We start from the raw sequence: 23,998 nt of genomic DNA, 5'->3' as shown, positions 1-23,998 counted from the left end.
CCTATCACCAGCCCGGATTCACACACAGTGGAATTAAGGTGGGATCTGCATTGAATAACAATAGAGAGTGTGCATTCATATCCTGATTCCGCTTTGTTCAAGCTTATTTGACACTAGTCTGTGAATCCTGTGTATGCGTGCCAGTAGACTGTTGGAGTTTGAGAATGCACAGATTGAGAATGGGCAGATTGACAATGCTGTCACGCCCTGACCTTAGAGAGCCTTTTATATTCTCTATTTTGTTAGGTCAGGGTGTGACTTGGGTAGGCATAATCTATGTTTTGTATTTCTATGTTGGCCTGATATGGTTCCCAATCAGAGGAAGCCTTTTCCCACTGGGTTTTTGTGGGATCTTGTTTTTGTTAGTTACTGTGTAGCTTGCAGAACTTTACGTTCGTTCTTGTATTTTGTTCATTTTAATAAAGGAAAAATGTTCGCCTACCACGCTCCACCTTGGTCTCATCCTTCAGACGAACGCAACAAATGCGCAGATTGAGAATGCGCAGATTGAGAATGCGCAGATTGAGAATGCGCAGATTGACCGAGGAGAGAGAGACATTTCAGCAGCAGGGTGCCTATAAAATAATGATAGACTAACTATTAAATAGCCAATTCAAAACATAACTAGCCATACTACAAGCTAGCTCACTACTTAACTTTTTAGCTATAGGCCTAAGCATTAGGCTAATGTCATTGACTCGGTGTCGCTTTTCCACCAGCACTGTTGATAAATAAATCTGACACCGTTATTTGAATGCTGGGATTCCCCTCTATTAAACAGTAGGTTTTGTAATTCCAACAACGTTAAAAATATTGACAAATAGCTTCCATGCTGTGCATAGATCTTCCCTGAAACATGAATATTTTATCCTTATAAGGTTATAGATAAACTTGTCTTAGTTAGCTACCTTGCTTTGAAGTAGCCTACCTTATCCATTTTACCACTGATTCATAAAATGAGGGAATCATTTTATAAAGACATAAAAGTATTTGGTTATAATGTTGCAACATTTTATATTAAGGGTGGCCAACCATCCTCCAGAGGAGCTACTGGGTGTGCAGGCTTTTGTCCGATCCCCACTCAAACACCACATTATAGTCTGAACATCAGCTGCTCAACAGGACCTTGGTAGGCAGATTGTTTCAGGCCTGGAGCAAAAGTTTGCACACCCAGTAGCTCACACACGATGTATACAAATGTGTATTATACTGTAGCCTAACAGTGCAGTTATTTTACTTAGTCATTACCATGAGCCCGTTCTCCCCAATTAAGGTGCCACCAACCTCCTGTGATTGACTTGCACCCCCCCTATTAAAATAATATATATATATATATATATATATATATATATACACACGCACTGAGTATACAAAACATTAGGAACACCGTCATAATATTGAGTTGGGGCATGGACTCTACAATATTTCGAAAGTGTTCCACAGAGATGCTGGCCCATGTTGACTCCAATGCTTCCCAAAGTTTTGTTAAGTTGGCTGAATGTCCTTTGGGTGGTGAACCATTCTTGATATACACTGTTGCGTGTGAAAAATCCAGCAGCGTTGCAGTTCTTGCCACAAACAGTGCGCCTGGCACCTACTACCATACCCTGTTACCCTGTTCAAGGCAAAGGTCCATTCACCCTCTGAATGGGACAAGTACACAATCCATGTCTCAATTGCTCAAGGCTTAAAAATCCTTCTAGAATCTGTCTCCTCCCCTTCATTTACACTGATTGAAGTGGATTTAACAAGTGACATCAATAAGGGATCATAGTTTCACCTGGATTCCGCTGGTCAGTCCATGTCATGGAAAGAGCAGGTGTCCTTAATGTTTGGTACACTCAGTGTATAGCATTATGTAATTTAGGAATTTCTGTGAACATAATCTAATGCACCTCTTTTATCCCAAGTCAAGCACTGTCTACATAGCTTGCTTTGTCACAAACTGAAATTAGCTGAACTACAAACATTTTAGCAACCAGGAAATGGTGGAGCGATTTCTGCATATTGCACCTTTAAGTAATTCATATTGAAACCCTGAAGGGGAAGTCTGCTGATGACCCAAATGTTTAACTTGTTTAGGAGATGGCAACAACGTTTCTTCCCCTCTCCTTAATTGAACAAGAGGTCTTTTGATTTTTCCTTGAAGGGCCGATGGAAGTTTCTCTGGCCGTTGTCGCTATGAGCTGGGAGGTCACGAGGCCCTAATGCTATTAGCATCGACTGGCTCCTCTCGCAGCGCGTCTATTAGGCCCTAATTTGATTTGTACCTATTCATTTGCAGTCCCTGCAGCAGCAGCGATTTGGCCCTCTCCCTCTAATTGGTTCTGTCTCTGCCTGGCTGTCATTAGATTAAGTCTGACTCCTGGACACTTGTAGTCTGTGCTTGTCCATCCATTTATACAGGCCTAATGTAACACAAAATTCATTACTGATCAAATTAGGCTCCAGTCCCAGACGAGGGGGCTCTCTCACACACATTAGGTGAACCCTCCGTTGATGGAGAGAGCAGGCAATTGGGGGAGAAAGCACAATGGAGAATAAAGGTATAAAAAATATCAAAATACACAGCACTACACGTCTCCAAATCAAATTGTATCTGTCACATGCTTTGTAAACAACAGGTTTAGACTAACAGTGAAATGCTTACTTACGGGCCCTTCCCAACAATGCAGTGATTAAAAAAAGAGAAATAACACAAGGAATAAATACACCCTGAGTAACGATAACTTGGCTATATACACGGGGTACCAGTACCGAGTCGATGTGCAGGGGTACGAGGTCATTGAGGTAGATATGTACATATAGGTTTCATTAACAGTAGCAGCAGCGTATGTGATGAGTCAAAAGAGTTAGTGCAAAAAGGGTCAATGCAGATAACCAAATCGCTTCCTGGACTAACTATGTAGCAGTCTTACGGCTTGGAGGTAGAAGCTGTTCAGGGTCCTGTTGGTTCCAGACTTGGTGCATCAGTACCGCTTTCCTTGCGGTAGCAGAGAGAACATTTAATGACTTGGGTGGGTGGAGTCTTTGACGATATTTAGGGCCTTCCTCTGACATCACCTGGTACAGAGGTCCTGGATGGCAAGGAGTTCCGCCCCAGTGATTTACTGGGCCGTATGTATTACCCTCTGTAGTGCCTTGCGGTAGGATGCCAAGCAGTTGCCATACTAAGCGATGATGCAGCCAGTCAAGATCCTGGGCTGCAGAACTGAGTATGTGAGGGCCCATGCCAAATCTTTTCAGCCTCCTGAAGGGGAAGAGGTATTGTTGTGCTTTCTTCACAACTGTGTTTGTGTGTGGACCATGTTAATTCCTTAGTGAAATGAATAACGAGGGACTTTAAGCTCTTGATCCGCTCCTAGAGTGTGACATTCATCAAAACATTTTCATGGGCCTAATAATAAAGACGTAACTTAACGTTAAAAATGTATTACCCTTTAATGTGGCATGAACACAAGCAGTCATAATGCTTTCATCTAGTAGTAGGTTACCTGTGCATGTTCGTCCACTCCAAAATCATTCCAGCATGCAAATAGTGCACTTCATGTACACTCGCGCCATTTGATAAATGGCAATAGACATCTGTTTGCAAAGCACCAAAAAGTGATTGATGCATCTTGCTGACAAATGTACGTTTTTGTAGCCCGAAAAGTTGTGACACCTGAAATGGACTGAAACTGTCCTGGGAAAAACGGGATGGTCACCCTAACACACATGGTCCATTTACTAGTTTATGCTGCAATGTGTATTACCATGAACTTCAAATAGGCCAATCAGTAGCCAGTGATGTAACGGCAAAAAACATAGGTGTGTAAACGCTGATTGCCGGTCGCCGTGAAAAAAGTAATGCTCCCTATGCTTTCAATGCATTTTTCTGATAAAGGAGGTTAAATTACGTTTAGGCCTATAACATTACTGGTAGCCTACCCTCTCAGCCAAACATACGCAGAACAGGTAGCCTACATTCAATATAAAACATGAGTTGAATCAAAACATGTTTACACCCTAGTTCATGAGTTGAACGCTTGGAGAGCTCACAGATTGTTTGACATAAAACATTTCCTTTCTTTCCTTACATTAATTACCTTTATTTGTTATGTCATTATTAAGCATTTAACAACTGAATTTAAACATTGAACTTAAACCCTGTATGAATCCTGAATCTTGGAGAGCTCGGAAAATGCACTGTAAGTGTTACTATGCCAACGTAACATTTCATTAGGTTTCACCGTGAAAACAGTTCTCATGGGCACTCAAAATAATATAGGCCTGTGCCATTACAAAATCGAATGCTTCCAACCGAAAGAGTCAATCTATAGGCCTACTGTCATTAACGTATACTTGGTGGATGGATTGGATACGCATTGATGTCTGTCTAGCTTAAAGCTATTTGTCTTGTGATATTGTCGACCATCATCAGCTGTTCCAGGGAAGACAACAAATATTGATAGAAAATAATAAAGCTAAAGCTACTCTTCTGACCACAGACAGCAAGGAGAACTCCAATACCCGCGCACACTTGAAAAACAAAGCAATGAGTTCTCTAAACAGCTGACTGACAAAAGCAAACAATGATGAACCAACAGATAAGTTTAATGCATTAGAATAATGGCTATTTTTTTCAAGGGAGCATTGGCAAACAAATGGCAAAATTGAGCAAGTACAAAGGAAAATCTTTGCGCTGAAAGGAGCTCAGATCAGGCTGAAATTCAGCTCTACTGAGTGGAGAGCACACTGTCTAGCCAGCTATAGAATTCTCCAATACAATTCATGGATAGGGAGACAGTTTGTGCAACCACTAGAAATAAATGGTTTAAACAATGAAAGAGAGGTGGGGGTGTTTGTTTAATTTAAAAGCTTTTGTTTTCATATTTACCACTGTAAAACAGATATACCACTTGATTTTAAACAAATAGGAGAATGGTTAAATTAGCATAATTTAGATGCTAATGGTGGTCTGTTTGATACAAGTATGTATTACAGACTGTATCAGGGATAGGTTGAACATGTCAGTGAAGATACTTGCCAGCTGGTCAGCACATGCTCTGAGTACACGTCCTGGTATTCCGTCTGGCTCTGCGAATGTTAACCTGTTTGAAGGTCTTACTCACTTCGGTTACGGAGAGCTAGATCAAATCAAATGTATTGATAAATCTCTTTTTACATCAGCAGATGTGGCACAAGCAACCAGGTTTTTGGCCAAAATGTCCTAATACTGGGTAAAGTTCATGATGCCGTTGACCTGAACAATGGCCACAGGACCAGTTGACGCAAAATAGCCCCATAACATCAAAGATTCACCACCATATTTTACAGTAGGTATGGGATTCTTTTCTGCTTATGTGAAGCTTCTGTCGACGCCAAAGCCAACTCTGGTGTGCATGGCCAAGGAGCTATATTTTCATGCATAAAAGCTCCAAATGCATTTGTATATAACAGCCATGGAAGGGGGTGAAAGGACTGCAGCTCCAGCTGTCACAAAAGGGTGAGAGTAGGCTATTGGATAGGGCAGGTCATTTTGTGGGAGGACATTATGAAAATATTATCCAGTTGCAGTTCCTAGGAACCAAAACTATTAGGACAGAGAAATAATAGAAACATAATATTCAGTGCTGTCTAATTTTAGTAGAACAAAACCTGTTTCTTTGTGATGTTTTCTGTCCTTAGATATGGAAAGCTTTGACAGCCTGTCTGCAAATTAAGAGGTCCCAATGAATGTCCCAAAAAACTACCAATATATTCTATATGCCATGGGTTATACGTGTACCTATGTTAGCAAATGTTGTATACAAAAAAAAAATTCAACATCACACACAATGTATAAACCTTCTACAAATTAACCAGGCTAACCCTGCTCTTGGAGGTCTGCTGTGTGTGCAGGCTTTTGTTTTAGCCCAGCAATAACACACCTGATTTAACTTAATGAGTTGATGTGTGCCATTGCTGGGTTGGAACAAAAGTCTGCTCAACCAGTAGACAAGTGATCAATCGAGCATGGTTAGATTTCTTATTTTTTATTTTAGTAATAATAGCCTACTTGTTACTACTCAATTATCTATTGTTACTTAGACTAAAATGTCTAACCTTTACATACAAGTTTTCTTATTTGTACATATTTGTACACGCGTGAAGTGTTGATTCATCTCAGCTATGACGACTTCCTCTCTTTACACTGCAGCCCCTCACTAGAGGTATTTTTATTGTAGGCTGGCCACTCAGAAACATGGGTTTAATCAGTGCCAGTTAGGGACATATCAACCTCAGTGGGGTCGGGGCAACCGGAAACATCCGGTTTTCAGGGGAAATGGAATAGAGCCTGTGACGTCCGCTTTTGGACGTGCGCCTCGCTGTTTACAGTCCCTAATTAAACGTACATATAGACAGTACATGTCTTTCTTCATTCTTGCCACAAAGTCGACCGACACTACATACCAATTTTGTTGGTGTCAACTTTGTTGCAGATTCCATTACCGCTAGATAACGCTAGATAATATCTGGCTAGCAACTAGCTACGGCATGTGGATCTCTCTGTAGCTTGCTCACTGAAGTTGTTTGCATCCTGAATATTAACAAGGAGACACTTCATCTTAACTTCTCCACCACATTTACTGAACAGTGCAGAAAAGAACCTTCCCCAACATTTGATTTATTCACATCATGACCAGAATGTGGAGCATCCCGCTCAGGTGACTCTTTTACTTCCTAGTATGTTAGGTTTGGAACATGTAGAGAGTGACAACTAGAAGGATCTGTGTGAGTGGTGGTGGACTGATGTGATTGGCTGTTTGGTTCCTTTCACTCACAGCTGAGAGGGGTCAGATAAGGAGGAAGTGAGTATTTCTTTCTTTTAGAAAATCAGAGTTCATAAGAGTTGACAATTCAATTACAATGACAAAATCAATATATTTCTCAACCGGAATTAGTTATCCAATATTCTCTGCCGCTAACATTTAGCAATATTGACAGCACATAAACAGTCAACAACTTCGGGAATACAGACCCCCAGAAGTCGGCAAATTGCCCTCTAGCGGCAAAAGTAAAAACTGCCGAAAATGCACAGCCAAAAAGGAGAATAATGATACTGTCAAGGAAGTTTTTTAAAATGTATTTTAATAGAGGCATACTAAGACAAAACACGTGACACAATGTGTAAGTGATAACACATTAGTGCAGGAAATTAAGAAATGTATTTAAATACTGGAAGTGAATGCTGGAATTAAACAATTAAGTTTGCAAATGAGCAAAAGCTGTGTGCATTAAGGAAATAGATGCCTAGCTCAAGTAGAAACATATCTCTAATATGCACCTATTGTGTTCAAATATTTAAGCAAATAAACACCTGGGTTATTAATTGAAGTTTTACAGTGTATATATAATATATATTTATTTATTTAATTTTTGGGGTTGGGAGTCCCCTAGTGGCCGGGGCCCTTCTGTCTCTTATACATGGGGCCAACCCTGTTGCTAATTAATACTTTTTACCCTTGTAAGGCTCGGGCGTCGTGAGTGAGGAATCAAACGCAGGAAGCAGCGAGCACAGGGTAGTGGCTTTTTAATGGGTCAAACAGGCGAGCACACACAAGCCACCCCAAACAGCGCATAACGCGCACACAAAATAAAGTGTCCCAAACACAGGGGAAATAACATGCGGCGCAAAACAAACGCACAAGCGTAAACACAAGCACAACAGGAAATAATCCCGCACAATGAGAAAGCGGACCAGCTAATACTAATAGCCTCGCTAATCACCCCCACTAAGAACAGGTGCACACAATCACAAATAGGGGGAAAACTAAAAAGAGAATCAGTGGCAGCTAATAGGCCGGTGACGACGACCGCCGAGCGCCACCCGAGCAGGAGGGGGCGCCACCGTCGGTGGGAATCGTGACAACCCAGCCTTTTACACATCTTGGACCTGTACTTTTGCTTTGTGGACATAATTGGAATGGGAATGACTTTTTGTGTCAGTGTGATGCGTCTCCCTGCTGTGTGCATGTTGTGACGGGTTCTGCTGTGACTTCTACAATGCTGTCACTGAGAGGTTCACCAGACAAATTTACTTTATTTGCATGTAAAGGTATGCCTAAATGCATTTTCCTTTGCAATTTGAGTGTTAAGCTACAATGGAATCATGAGAACAGACCACATCCCTTTGAAAGCATTTCAGTTGTTGATATGGACATTTCATTATAACCTTATTTATTATATGTGTGTGTAATAATATTTCACAAAATGTTGGTTAATAGCCTATGTCACTCTGGTTGTTGGAGCTACAGTGTCTTCAAAAGTATTCATACCCCTTGACTTATTTCACATTTTGTTGTGTTACAGCCCCCACCCTTTTTCCCCCACCCATCTACACACAATACCCCATAATGATGAAGTGAAAACATGTTTTTGCAAATTTATTGAAAATGAAATACAGAAATGTCTAATTTACATAAGTTGTCACAACCCTGAGTCAAAACATGTTAGAATCACCTTTGGCAGTGATTACAGCTGTGAGTCTCTAAGAGGCTTCGAACCCCTGGATGTACAATATTTGCACATTATTATTTTAAATATTCTTCAAACTCTGTCAAGTTTGTTGTTGGCCACTGCTAGACAGCCATTTCCCAATATGTGCCCTTTTTTTCTACAGCACTGGAAAACTTCCCTGGTTTTCAATTTTTTATTTATCCTTTAGGCAAGTCAGTTAAGAACAAATTCTTATTTACAATGACGGCCAAACCCTAACCCGGACAACGACAGGCCAATTGTGGGCCGCCCTATGGGACTCCCAATCACGGCCAGTTGCGATACAGCCTGCAATTGAACCAGGGTCTGTAATGATGTCTCTAGCACTGAGATGCAGCGCCTTAGACTGCTGCGCCACTCGGGAGCGCAGTGTTTGAATCTGTGTTAGAAATTCACTGCTCGACTGAGGGACCTCACAGATAATTGTATGTGTGGAATACAGAGATGAGGTAGTCATAAAAAAATGATGATAAACACTAATATTGCAACTTATTATGTGACTTGTTAAGCACATCTTTACCCCTGAACCTGTTTAGGCTCGACATACAGTAACAAAGGGGTTGGATACTTATTGACTAAAGATATTTCCGATTTTTTTAATTAATTTGTACAATTTTCAAAAAACCTCATTCCACTTTGACATTATGGTGACATTATAGGCCAGTGACACAAAATCTCAATTTAACCATTTTCCAATTCAGGTTGTAACACAACAACATTTTTAAAAAGTCAAGGGGTGTGAATACTTTATGTAGCTATCTGTATGGTGAACTTGGGCTTCATCAAGGTTTATTTGTGACTAAATCTGGCTTTGATAATAGCCAGTGCTTTCCCAGCCACCGACCTCACCGCACATCACTGCTGGGTAGTACAGCCTGTCGTAACACTGATATCCATCTCTTCTGCAGTCTACTGTGGCTGGGTTCGCTTGACTGGTGGGCCCAGCCCTCGTCTCCTACAGGGTTTTTTCATTTTCTTGCCCTCGCTATCTAGATGGTGTAATCATACCCTTATTCCACGCATTTCTGCGCTTGAGCGATACATCACACTAACAGGAGTTATCAGCAGAGAGAAAAAAAATGTAAGCAGGGGAACGGCAGTCCTTTTCCACACAGTGATTTTAAACCACCTACTCGGAACGAGCATGAAGAGATGTGTACTGAGGTGTGGTGGCGTTCAGTACTGGTGCTCAGTAACGTTACCACTGACTTTCTGATTACATCAGAGGAAGGACCTCAACTAGACATGATATGCTGTAGGGTTGCAAAGGGAGGGTATATTACTGGAAACTTTCTAAGTTTACCAGTAAACTACCAGAATTTTGGTAACTTTCAAGGTTTATTTGGAATTTTATAATATGACATCTAGTGGCCTTTTTGGGTACTTCAGATTATGACAGGTGTCTGTAATTATCTTTGGCCACCTGTGTGGCCTTATCACATGTAAAATAAGTAAACAAAGATGATTTTAAGTTAAACATTTAATTTCAAAGCTGGAAAGCATTATCCTAAATATAAACGGTCAACTTAGTGAATACCGTTGGTGTTTAAAACATATGGCAGTCGTGAAAAAAGACAATAGTTGGAATAGAGGCAGAGTTAATTGAAAATAATGCCATTGTTGATTTAGATGCCTTTTTCATTAATTAGGCTATTTTCTCTTGAACCATATGGTCTATCTACTAGAAACACATGGACAAAATGGACACAGAAATAACAAATTAGTAGTATACAGTATATGAATAAACATTTTTAAAAATACCAAAGTTACCATAGTTTAGTAACTTTGAAACTCAACATAGGGCTTCTAAAATAAGAATTTGAGGTGACCTTAGCACAGGCCTGGTGTGTACAGAGCGGTAAAAAATCGACACGAGATGGTTAAAGAGGGCTGCAATTATGAATGGCGAGCTAAAAGCTTGAGCGTAATGCACAGTGACAGTGCTGTGAGACGATGAAGAATAATTCCTGTATGCAAGGCAGCCACTTCCTTCCCCTATCCACACAACCCTCTCTAACACATCAGCCCTGTATGTCATTGTAACATTAATCCCTACTTCCCCTCTGCCACTGAGCTCACTAACATGGGCAAAGTGATGCTTGCAGAATGGATGGAGGTGGAGTGAGAGCACTAACCCACAGCAATCAGCTCCTCTGTGGATGATTTTAGACAGTGCACTTAATAGCATGCTTCAAGCAGATTGTAGGCTTTCAGTGCCATAGAAAAGGGAACAGAGAGTATTTGTGTGTGTGTGTGTGTGTGTGTGTGTGTGTGTGTGTGTGTGTGTGTGTGTGTGTGTGTGTGTGTGTGTGTGTGTGTGTGTGTGTGTGTGTGTGTGTGTGTGTGTGTGTGTGTGTGTGTGTGTGTGTGTGTGTGTCTGCGTGCGTGCGTGCGTGCGTGCGTGAATGTGCCTTATTTGAAGTACATGGTTTTATTTTTTTAACATGAATAGTTGTGACTATTGTAGGTTTGGTCTGTTTAATGTTTCTGTTCCCTCAATGTTCCCACACTCAAAACCCAGCCATGTGCACCATGTTACTCCCAAGACTGCATGTAGAAACCAGCTACAAACCAACTCACAGCACATTGCTATCCTCATCGTGTTAAAATATGATTGCCCTGTGTTTACTATGAAGCATTTCAGGATATACAACACAAAGCTGAATAGAAGAGATTAAGGTAAGAGATTGATTTGAGTATAGTTTCTTATGATGTGCTCTGGTCAGGCTTCCTTTAGACCCTGAGGGGCTGCGCTGGGTAGTAGTAGGGCTTTCATTAAAGGTAATTGAGAGCAGCTCCGGTGCTGCAGTTTTTCGTTCCGCCACCTCCATCTGCACTGCCATCTGAAAGCGTATTTTAATGACAATGACCCCTCCAGCCCCCTCCTCTGGAAGAGCTGTGTCGTTTTCCTCTGTTTGTTTTTCCGAGTGGCCTGGCAGCTGGGTGATGCCTCTGTGCTGCTGGGTGGATCCCCAGCCCCACCCCGTCCGCTACCTCTGCCAAGGTGGGGCAACCGCTGATTCCGCCAAACACCACAGAAAGGTAGGGGTCAGGGATAATAATTGTCAAGGTTATTTAGCACAGGGGCAGACTCTTACTTTTAGTTCTAATGCCCCCCCCCCCCCCTTACAAAAATATGACATTTGCAGTTTCACATTTGAAAATCGCGTTTTCACATGTGACATGGCTACTTTCACATGTTGAGCTTAAATTGTGCATGTGAAACCATATTTTCAAATGTATTCAATTTAGAGTTCACATGTTAACACCACCTTTTCACACGAGGAGTATAACATGTTTTCACCTCACATGTAAATTGCAAGTTCCATTTGAAAAACATTAACATGTAAATATCACATTTGCAGTTTCACATGTAAGAAAACTCCACATTCGTAAATCTCACTCATATGTGGAATTGCAAGTTCACATGTGGGGATGAAATAGTGTTGTTCTCCTCACATGGGAAAAGGTGGTGTTAACATGTTGCAGTAGCAATGTTTCCACATGTGGAATTGCAAATTCTGTAACGCCATTCTGTAAAAAGGTTAATTAGCCAATCTGAGTAATAATCATTCAAGTGCGTTAAAAATTACTCTTATTTCTGAGCCAACCACTTCATTATTATTGTAGACCTCCGTGGTGTTGCATTGATGTTATGTATACTTAGCGCTACACTAGGGAGAGGCATTCGGAGTGTTACTGCTGCAGGCACGTGCATCTCTTCTTCTTGGTACATTGGTCCATGACCGTTAGAAGAAGCCCTGTGTCCTTATTTTTTATCCTGTTATTTGGTTTGTACCATGGTTACGTTTTCAAAATCTAGCAATAACATGTTTAACTAAATTGTGTTGAGTTTTCTGGTCATTTTGATGTATAATTTAATAGATTTGACTAAGTGAAAAACAAGTGTGATTTTCCCATTCATATAAGTTTACCCAAGCAAAGTAGAAAGCTAGCTAACTCTTAGCCCGCTGACTTACATTTGTATGCAAGACAAATGTTTTGGCTCTTAAATGGTTTTATTTTTACGAAAGAGGGCTCATTGAGTGTATTTGCATCTGTACATATGAACCACGCTAATGAAATGTATTTTTAAAAAGTACATGCTTATGAAAATTGTATCTAATGGTCGCATGCTAATTGCTAACCACTAGCTAACCGCTTGCAAACCGCCTTCCATTTTGTCCTAGCTAGCTATTTTTAGCTTCCTTTATTGTTAGCTGTCCATTCTTTATTTTTTTTAAATTTAATACACAGGATTTTAATATATTTGACATTTTGTGAATGTGTTTGCTGAATGAATGTAAACAGATACTTTTCTTCAGATTTGATTTTGAATTAGGGCTGTTAGAGTTAATCAATTAACTCAAGTTAACTTTTTGCAATTTTAGTGCACACATTTTTTATTGCAATTAATCACATTGTCTGAAAGCTTTGAAAATACACTGAAAACAGCTAAAATACATAATCTAATCTGTCTGAAAACAACAATGCGATGTCAAAACAAGTTGGCATTGAGATTAAAGAAAGTGTGCTTTATCAATTTACCAGATTTGGCTAACCATTACTTTTGACAAAATCAAGACATCAATATTCTTGTAATGCTTTTTATATAAAACATCTTAAATTATAGCTCAATTTGAGAAAATTCATAATTTGCAATTAATTGTGATTAATCACAGAAAATCCTGCAATTAACTCAATCAAATTTTAAAATGTTTGACAGCCTATTTTGAATTGATCAGTCCATATGTTGAGATAAAGAGAAATTGATAATAAATATAATAAATAAATATAAATATACATTGGAAGAGAAACCCAGTGTCAGCCCTCTTGGTCTAAATGGTCAAGAAATTGGTTCTAATCCATCCGGTTACAAAAGCACACATGTGAAATTTAGAATATCACATGTGAAATGGTGGGAAGCCATGTCTGAGTCATGTGGAAAATCCATGTAAAACTTCAACACGCCCGAAAACCACGTGTCTGACTCATGTGAATTTTGGGATTTCACGTGACCTTTTCATATGTGAAAAAGCCATTTGAATTTTCGAAAACCCCATGTCTGACCCATAGAAAAATCTAGTTGTTGTTTTTTGCGGGCCATTTTTCACATGATTTGTTCACACGTGTGTTCAGACATGTATCCAAAAGCCATGGGATTTTTCACACAGGATTTTTTCATGTTTGTTTTGTAAGGGCCCCTCTACTTGGCTTTACAGCTGATGCTTTACAACAACTTTGGGTTTAAGGGCAAATACTATAGGCTAAAGTCTATGGCTGCACAGTAAGATTAACCAGAACACATGTCAACTATTTTAGGATAACTGCCTGTCTACAGTCTATTCATAGTATAGTCCTATTGTCAGAGTGTGATGTTAATGTTCAATTATGTAGCCTAATTATCTCTGGTCATCCTAAAATAGAATGACAAAGAACTTGGTTGTTATTATATCTGGCAGATGAGCAAAATACAGGTTGGCAAGACCTTAGAGGTGTGTTTGTGTTTGGGCGAGGAGGCTGACAGAGTGTATCACAGAGAGGGGGTCCTTCCTTAATGAGCCCTGATTGAATATCGGTCGTCCCAGTTGGTTAGGGCAGCGTGGTGGCAGGCAGACAGGGCGGTGTGTATATGTGTGTGACCTGAGAGCCCTAACCAGAGGCAGCTGGGAGAGAGACCATGGTGAGATTACCGTTTGAACAACATAACAAATCAGACGGAATAAGTGTGGGACTGGTGTGGCTTTCTGCCTTGGTCTCTGGTCCCCAGCGTGGCCTCTCTCCCCCTTAGTTTACACAGGCTGAAGAGGGTGAAATTGGACTGGGGTTGGACCGCTCCCTCTCCCTCTTTCCTGATGTTGAACGCTGGCACAGAACGACTGATTAAGAGGCTCTTTGTTTCCCTTTGATCCACATTTCGCTGTGAGTTCAATGTATCTCCATCAACGCAGGCCTTTGGTTTGCAGCAATATGTTCTGAATCAGCGGGTCGTCTGAGTGGCTGGCACTAAGACTGGAGATACATACACGTTCTCATGTCACTTTCCTTAGGTTTCACTTCTTAGACTGATCAGCAGACTCTGTCTGGAATCCATCCTTACATCAGTGGCAAGAAACAAAGCCATTTTCTATAATGTGAAAGCAGGGTTTATATCCCTGAGCCAGAGCAGGCCTAAAGTGAGAAGAGAAAACTTAAGAGGATTACAGCTATTCACAGAAAAGCACTAAATCCACCCGTATCTGAGAATTCTAGTGTGAAATAGTTTAGAAGTATTTTAAATTGCGACATTTTACGCTTCACTGTGTTATTGACAACTGTTAACTCTTCATCTTCTGAAACACGCTAAACTTAAAACCTACAGTTGAAGTCGTAACTTTACATACACTTAGGTTGGAGACATTAAAACCCGTTTTTCAACCACTCCACAATTGTCTTGTTAACAAACTTTAGATTTGTCCAGTCGGTTAGGACATCTACTTTGTGCATGACACAAGTCATTTTTCCAATAATTGTTTACAGACAGATTATTTCACTTATAATTCACTGTATCACAATTCCAGTGTGTCAAAAGTTTGCACACACTAAGTTGACTATGCCTTTAAACATATTGGAAAATTCCAGAAAATGATGTCATGGCTTTAGAAGCTTCTGATAGGCTAATTGACATAATTTGTTTCAATTGGAGGTGTACCTGTGGATGTATTTCAAGGCCTACCTTCAAACTCAGTGCCTCTTTGCTTGACATCATGGGAAAATCAAAAGAAATCAGCCAAAAAAATGGTATACCTCCGCAAGTCTGGTTCATCCTTGGGAGCAATTTCCAAATACCTGAAGGTACCACGTTCATCTGTACAAACAATAGTACGCAAGTATAAATACCATGGGACCACACAGCCGTCATACCGCTCAGAAAGGAGACGTGTTCTGTCTCCTAGAGATGAACGTACTTTGGTGCGAAAAGTGCAAATCAATCTCAGAACAGCAGCAAAGGACCTTGTGAAGATGCTGGAGGAAACAGGTACAAAGGTATCTATATCCACAGTAAAACGAGTCCTATATCGACATAACCTGAAAGGCCGCTCAGCAAGGAAGAAGCCACTGCTCCAAAACCGCCATTAAAAAGCCAGACTACGGTTTGCAACTGCACATGAGGACAAAGATCATACTTTTTGGAGAAATATCCTCTGGTCTGATGAAACAAACATGGAACTGTTTGGCCATAATGCCCATCGTTATGTTTGGAGGAAAAAGGGGGAGGCTTGCAAGCCGAAGAACACCATCCCAACCGTGAAGCACGGGGGTGGCAGCATCATGTTGTGGGGTGCTTTGCTGCAGGAGGGACTGGTGCACTTCACAAAATAGATGGCATCATGAGGTAGGAAAATTATGTGGATATATTGAAGCAACATCTCAAGACATCAGTCAGGAAGTTAAAGCTTGGTCGCAAATGGGTCTTCCAAATGAACAATGACACCAAGCATACTTCCAAAGTTGTGGCAAAATGGCTTAAGGACAACAAAGTCAAGGTATTGGAGTGGCCATCTCAAAGCCCTGACCTCAATCCTATGGAGAATGTGTGGGCAGAACTGAAAAAGTGTAGGCGAGCAAGGAGGCCTACAAACCTGACTCAGTTACACCAGCTCTGTCAGGAGGAATGGGCCAACATTCACCCAACTTATTGTGGGAAGCTTGTGGAAGGCTACCCAAAACGTTTGACCCAAGTGAAACAATTTAAAGGCAATGCTACCAAATACTAATTGAGTGTATGTAAACTTTTGACCCACTGGGAATGTGATGAAAGAAATAAAAGCTGAAATAAATAATTCTCTCTACTATTATTCTGACATTTCACATTCTTACAATAAAGTGGTGATCCTAACTGACCTAAGACATGAATTTTTACTCGGATTAAATGTCAGGAATTGTGAAAAACTGAGTTCAAATGTATTTGGCTAAGGTGTATGTAAACTTCCGACTTCAACTGTATATATATTCTCCAGATGGATAATTAGTGTGGATTTGAGAGTTTAAGAGACATTGTTAGAATATGTCAAATTAGGAGATGATTAAAAATAAGAACACCATGCTTACTTACTGTATAGATACCACCACTAAAGTTCAAAAGCAAAAGAGAAAAGTATTTCCAAACTGCTTAGACTGGTCTGGCTACAGAAATAGAGACAACACACATGTGGATGCATTAAGATGCAGAAGAAAGCCTTAAGATCTTTGGTCGAGTTCATCAGCTGAAATCCTTTAGAATAATGAGCCACACTCGCATTCCTCTGGGAGCTGAAGCTCAGAGAGTGGTACTGGAGCCTGGGCTTTGGCCGCGAAAGTGATATCATTATGGATTACTCCAGAAGTCTGTGCAACCTCTGGCTGTATGGAGGTGTGTGTGTGTTCCTTCCAGTAGGAAGGATGGATTAGATGAAATAACGTGTCATTAACAATCGAAAAATGAATTCCCTATCGTCGCAATGCGATATACATGGGTATGAATCTATCCTGTATAATGAGAAGAGAACAACGTGTACCCAGTAAAAAATGTCTTGATAATGACTGTAAACCGATATTGTATGTACTTGCTTTGCCTTTGATCTCCTGAGAATAAAAGGGTCCTGCTGCAGAGATGCATCAGCACTGCAGTCTGGTTGCTCAGCCATTATTCCAGCCTGAGCTCTTTCTCTTATTCCTGTTTATCACTGAGAGAGTCTACAGCCTTCAGACTTGATTTCTACTTTACGGTTTCGACCTCGGGATGACTCGCCTGGAGCCCTGTGTGACCTAACATTCTGCTGAATGTGTCCCAGGTGTGGACTGTGACCGGAGAGGTGAAAGCCGTACGCCGTCGCTCAGATTGATTGCCTCCTTCCTGCTCCAGCGCTCCTCTGATGTGCTGTTGACTGGGGCTGGGGCCGGGAGGGGCCGGGGGGTGTCAGGGACCATCCCGCCTCAGCAGCAGGGAGTGAGGAGAAGCAGACCCCATCATCATCCTGCCTCCCTTCATTTCAAACCCTACTGTACAATTTCTGCACACCCGCATGCCTGCCTACCGGCCTGTCAGTGAGGAAATGTCACATATGTGGCTCTCTTCCCATCCTGAGAAAAACAAACAAACATCCTCACCTCCTCACCACTCATCTGCACCTCATGAAAGGGGAGAGGAGAGGTGCGATTAATGTCCTCCTATCGCTCCTTTCAGTCCTGACCTAACCTCCCCGGCCCGTACCCGTCTCATGGCTTTGATTACAAGTTATTACCGTCTGTATCTAGGGAGCCATTCGTCTTGTGTGGGACCACTGAGATCACTTCCTAGCTCAAGCCTTTCCTGTCATCCAACTCCCCTCTAGCTCACCAGTTCACTCTGTCTGCTCTCTCTACACTGGCTTGCCAGCCAGTTAACCCTTAGTGCAGCACAGGGACAGAATACAGACTGTCTGAATTTTCAAATTCAGTGAAGAAGAAAGAACAGACAGAGATATCAAAAGAGGAGAAAACAGGGATTTAAAGGGATAGTTTCCCAAAACGTAACAAAAAGTGTATAATGTTTTCTATCGCCCTGGGCAGCAGATTGTGGCATTGTGTCATTACTGGGGGTTGAGAATTTAAGGTTATTTGAACATCCATTTAAAAGCATTCTAATTGTTCCCCATCCACTCCCATTGCTTTTTGGTCGTCAATGCTAATGTTAACCGTTGGTGGCTGTAGATGAGTAAACAAAACCAAAGCATGGATTGCAGCCTCTCACTGTCAAGGAAAGGAAACATTTGAGTAATTTTGTAATTTGAGATAACTTTTAAAATGATGGGCAAATTGTTTCCAACATGTTTGCACATATTTATGGGTCTGGAGATAATGGATTCCATCTGACAGATACTGATAGTTCTTCTGTCCAGAGCCTTTCACAAACACATATTGTTAACACACATAACCTTAACAACCTATAACACATCCCTCCAACAAGCTATGGAGAGTATGCCATTTTTTGTCAATTGATCAGTCTCTGTGTCAGATGGTAAAGCTGTTATACCACTCCCACACGGGCCAATCCCTTACCTGACCCTGATGGGAACATTCCGCAGGGCAGTGTGGCAGTATTGATGTTGGGAGATGCTGACCTGTCAGGTTATTGCGTTCACCTTACAGTCCACAACACAGGAGACTAGCTAGCCTCCCCCTCGTGCTCTGCTAGGCCTTTGATCAGGGGAGAATCACTGAACCAAGACAGGCCCACAAGATGACCAACCAACACAAAGTAAGGAAACACTCTGTACCACCAAGAAAACAAAAAAGTACCTCGCAAAATAGGTCATATTGATTTATACACTTTTTTTTTATTATATGATTATTGCTTTACAAAATGGCAAATGAATAGATAATGTAATGGATGCTGTACTAAAGCAGAGGCATCAGTGGCATAATTTAGTCCAAAGGCCATCACATGCGTTATGGTCAGATGGTTTTAATTTTGTATCATATGATAAATCACACTTTGTTGACAATAATGAAGCATGCCAATAGTTGATGAAGGTTTCATGAACCACAATTAACTTGGAGATGCCCTTTAGCCTGGTCCAAAGGCAGCTTTATAGTGCTTACAGAAGCTCCTAGAATGCACCTAGCATGACACTTCCCTTAACAACCGCAATCACATGCAGTGTGGTAAAGAGGATGCTGTTTTTGTTGAATTTGACTGTGAGATGAATTGTGCATCCGTGGCACTTTATGCCTGTTGTATGTCCACATGAACAGTATTATCGCAGCACCATTAGTTCTGTTTTGAGTCATGCATGTTTCATAAAAACTGAAACTGAGTCTAACCTCAGTGACGGTAACTCATCTGTGTTATATTCACTGGGCACTGATTTCGCATTCAATTAATCACAAATTGTTATGTGTACATGTCAGTCAGTCCATGTGACTTGTTTCAAGTGAGGATTGCATAATAATATTAAATGATAAGAGAGAATGTCATTTCTTCAGAGAAAAAGTTTGAGTCTGTTTTAAATGAGCCTTCGGGGGATTGCGGACATGTAACAGAGTATAGACAAAACAACTCATTAAGTGCTCTTTTGTAGCTGAAACATAATTCATATGGGAGGCAGGACAAGAGCGAACCATAGTGCTGAAGTGGTCTTTATTGAAGGAATGAAAAACAGATACAAAAACAAAGACATATCTTTTGAATCAGGACTCAGTCTGCACAGTGATTCACTGTTACACAGGTCTCTTAAAGCAGTGTCCTTGAGAAGTAATGCAATATTATAATGTATATTTCTGGCATTACTAGACCCGTTTGGCTGACATCATCCCTCAGAGACAACGGCCTCAAAACAAATCCTCACTCTCTCCTGAAACTCCAACAACAATAGGGAATCATTTTCTTCACTCACATTCATTTTTACTTTCGCACATGAATTATTAGATAAGATATTTTGTAAAAATGGATGTTATCATACTGTATACATTTTCCATGACCTTATTGAGTAGTGCTATAAGCACTTCAATGCTCTGTAAATATCGACTTCATATAGATTTGCAAGTATCTGGCTAGCAGTTCAGCTGAGAGACACTCATGGACAGGTAAAAGTAGGCATTCTATGCTATTTCATTTGGTCATTATTCAAATTGTGGCTTTCATTAGAGATTGTCAGATGCCAAAAATGTATCTAAAATATGATATGTCCAATTTTCCGAATTGTTATTTTAGGGAGATGATGCAGAATTGAGAATTAGGAAAGCCGGATACCTAGTCAGTTGTAGACCTGAATGCACTCAACTGAAATGTGTCTTCCGCATTTAACCCACCCCCTCTGAATCAGAGAGGAGCCGGGAGCTGCCTTCATCAACATCCACGTCTTCGGCGCCCGGGGAACAGTGGGTTAACTGCCTTGCTCAAGGCAGAACGACAGATTTTTACCTCGTCAGCTCGGGAATTCGATCCCGCAACCTTTCGGTTACTGGCCCAACGCTCGATAGCCTACCTGAAAAAAGTCCTAAATTCCCTGGTCTTTTCCATCAGGAAATCCATTATGGAAATGCGTTGAATATTCTTGCAGTTCTTGCAGTGGCAGTTGGAATATTTGTTTATAGTAGAATAATATATATTCTTATATGTAAAAAGTGTTTAATAAATCAACAACTTACAAAACAATATTTGTATTTACAATTTATAATTAAGCTATTAAGAGTTTAGTGTAAAAGATAAACCACCAATTTATTCCTATTAATAATAGAGGCCAGAGCACGTGGTATTAATTGTTATTCGACGTGTTTGATGAGAAATAGGCCTAATAATTTAAAAATATCAAAGTCATGCATATTTCAATAATAATCTGGATGTTAACTTTGAACCATCAGGCTACCTTCCTGTTTAATTTGTGCTGTCATCAAACAGATGAATGTATTCATTTACTTCGTTAATTCAGTTATTTTCAAATAGGCAACTTTACACCATATGGTGTAGGTTATATTAAATGTTGCTGATCGTCTGCACCTATCAGATTAGTAGAACAGGTAAACCCAGTTACAGTAAACTGTTAAAATATATACATTTGGTGAGCTTATATACTATTACCACAAAATAGATTTGATTCGAAATCTCCTTGTTGACTTTATTTTTGTTATCAATTTTTCAAAAAACAAAAAACTGTGGTTACTCAGTAAATTCTCTGTGAACATAGCATTTAAGCATCCACTGTGGTAGGGCTTTTTAGGTTTCAAAGAAGCGAGTTGATATGAATTCCTCTAATCTTCCCAATAAGACCTGTTTTTGATCAACCAACCATTTCTTGCTTTCGATCGGCTCAGTGATGCAGCAGTTGAGTAGAGTTTTCAATTAAAGAGTCAAAGTGTATCCCTCCTTATGAATATAAAATAAACGAATAGTTAGGTCAACTAATTTCAACTGCATGGTGCCCATAACTAAGTAGGCTACTGAACAGATATAAACAGGCCCACAATTCCACTCTATAGGTAATGATAAGGGAATGCAATCATTATAATGATCGCAATGGCAGCCACAAGGCAAGGGGAAAAGCATGCTACAATTTTGAAGAAACAAATGACTCTCTATAGTCACCTAAATTAAATGAATATACATACACGTTTAGTCTAAAGATCATATTTTGAGGGCGAAACATCGGGTTAGATTGAAAAACGTCTTTCTTCTCAATTCCCTAAAGGCCCTTATTTGGCGCCCCCACCTGTTACCTAAGTGAAAGGTGCTCTTCAGAACTAGGCCTTAATTCCCACATCCCCGATCCCAGCGGAGCCAGTGTCCTCCTCCAGACATGATAACCTAATGATAAGTATTCTGCCAAGATCACCTTATGGAGTTTATGAGTGTGAGGTAAACTGAGCAGGTTAATTAGCCCATATTCCATTTCAAGTTTCCAGCTAAAATAGCATGTATTAATATGGACAAGGCCTTTGGAGTGTCCTATGTTGAACAACATGTCCTATATTGAATTGGCGGGGGTAGGGAACCGAACGGCAGTCCCACTGACTGGGGTCAATGAGATGAGACAACCACGACGAAGAGCAAATTGCTAAACCCCCAAACACTGACGTGATGCAAGGAGATTAAAGACAGATTTGAATGAATGAATGAATGACGCGAAGAGTGCAGTGAAGGGCATTGACCATCGGTAAGAGGGAGGAGGTGATTGGTTGAGTTTGTTGAGGCTTGGAGACTAGTTGCCTTGGCTATGTGACCGGGAAATATGAGGGACTCTGACAGGTCTTAAACGGTCTGGCGCCAAGAACTCAGTCCTCAGGATAAATATAGCGGAGGATCAGTTGCAGAGAGAGAGAGAGAGATGGAAGGGGAATGATGAAAAGATTCAAGGGAAATGTAAAGCGTATTTATAAGAGCATACATTATGGTAGGGGGCAAAGTGAACATGTTGTATGCGATCAGTTTTAAATAATTTGTGTTTATATGCGGATATGCTCCCTCATATAGCCTAAAGTGTATAGCCCTATACCTTACATGTGCTGGCTGTTACATGTGCTGGCTGTTACATGTGCTGGCTGGTACATGCAGACTTTTTGGTAGGTTATAGGCCTAGGCTATATCGCTACTGATTTGTGCACCTAATTCTCGGTGTCATGTCCACAAATACAAATTCACCCACTGACTGCTCTCAACAGTATAAATATTTAAATTGAAGTTTAAGTTCAAATCAACAGTTAAGTTAAACACAAAAGTCCAACTGTACACTCACCAAGGTAACTCATAGGCTAGCCACACCATCAACGAACCTATATATTTTGTAGGCTTTTAAAACAAAGTCTAAAACAAATTAATTGAGCATAATGTCCGCCTTGGTTTATATAATTACTTGAATGACATATAGCCTACATGGGACCTCATTATCTGTCTCCACCCGGGGTAAATCCTTTTGCATTTCAACAGCTCAAAATATGGAGAAGCAGTAGGCTAGTCTAGTTAATGGACAAAATGTGGTAGTGAAAAAGAATAATAGCTAAATAGTGTTTTTTTTCTGTTACTTTATTTCAGCAACTGCCGTCAGACTGTACACTAATTGTGCATTACCATTGCTCTAACACTGCCGTAACTATAATGTTGTGGGTCTGGAAATTGTAGACACAAGCACCCATAATTGGCCTCACGTGACAGAGTTATATGCAAGCCTGTAGGTGCTTGGACGTTAACCTTAACCAAACATGTAGTCCAATCATAATCAGTGTAAAAAAATAAAAAAGATTAGAAAATAAATGTTTTCATGCGTTGTATTTTTTCCTTCTGCAAATGACGCATTTTCCCAAACGTTTGAACCTGCCTGGTTGAAAAATCATATTGCATTTTGTGAATAATGTGAAGTTATATTTCAAAGTTTAAGTAGGCTAGGTTTCTAAAACAAATGTTTGCCATAAAAAGTTTTAGGCCTAATAAATAAACAATATAGGCCCATATTCCAATAAAATGTGTGCACCTTCAACAGGCAAAGTAATGTATGAAAACAGGCATTCTGTTAAAATGAATGCATTTCACTTTCCTAATTCTGCCTGACTAAGAATATACTATCGATTACTTTTCTGACCTCCCTATTTCCCTGTTACTGTTGGTTTTAAAACTAACGCAATGTTGCACGTGAGAATGCCTTACGTCTGCAGGCCAGTCTGGTGATTTTTGATAGTCGTATAAGGTTGTGTCATACTAAATGAACTCCAAGAAACACATTTTAAAAATCTCAATGGACTCATCCATTCACCCTTATCGACACCTACGGTGTATAGGCCTACTTTCCATATTCCACTTCTCCCCTAATCGTTTGACCGATCTGTAAATGTAATTTTAACAGTCATTATCTCTGCAAAGTAATTGTCACCTAGTCACTAAAAAAGTAAAAACAATTTTTAGTAGACTAATATATTCTGTGTGAATGTATGTTTTCAAAATAAGATAATCTTATCATTTTCTTCAATGCAAACAAGAGACAATTAGTTC

This window comes from Salmo trutta, chromosome 19, assembly GCF_901001165.1.
Source record: "Salmo trutta chromosome 19, fSalTru1.1, whole genome shotgun sequence".
Lineage (NCBI taxonomy): Eukaryota > Metazoa > Chordata > Actinopteri > Salmoniformes > Salmonidae > Salmo > Salmo trutta.
Note: the sequence above shows the minus strand (reverse complement) of the source record.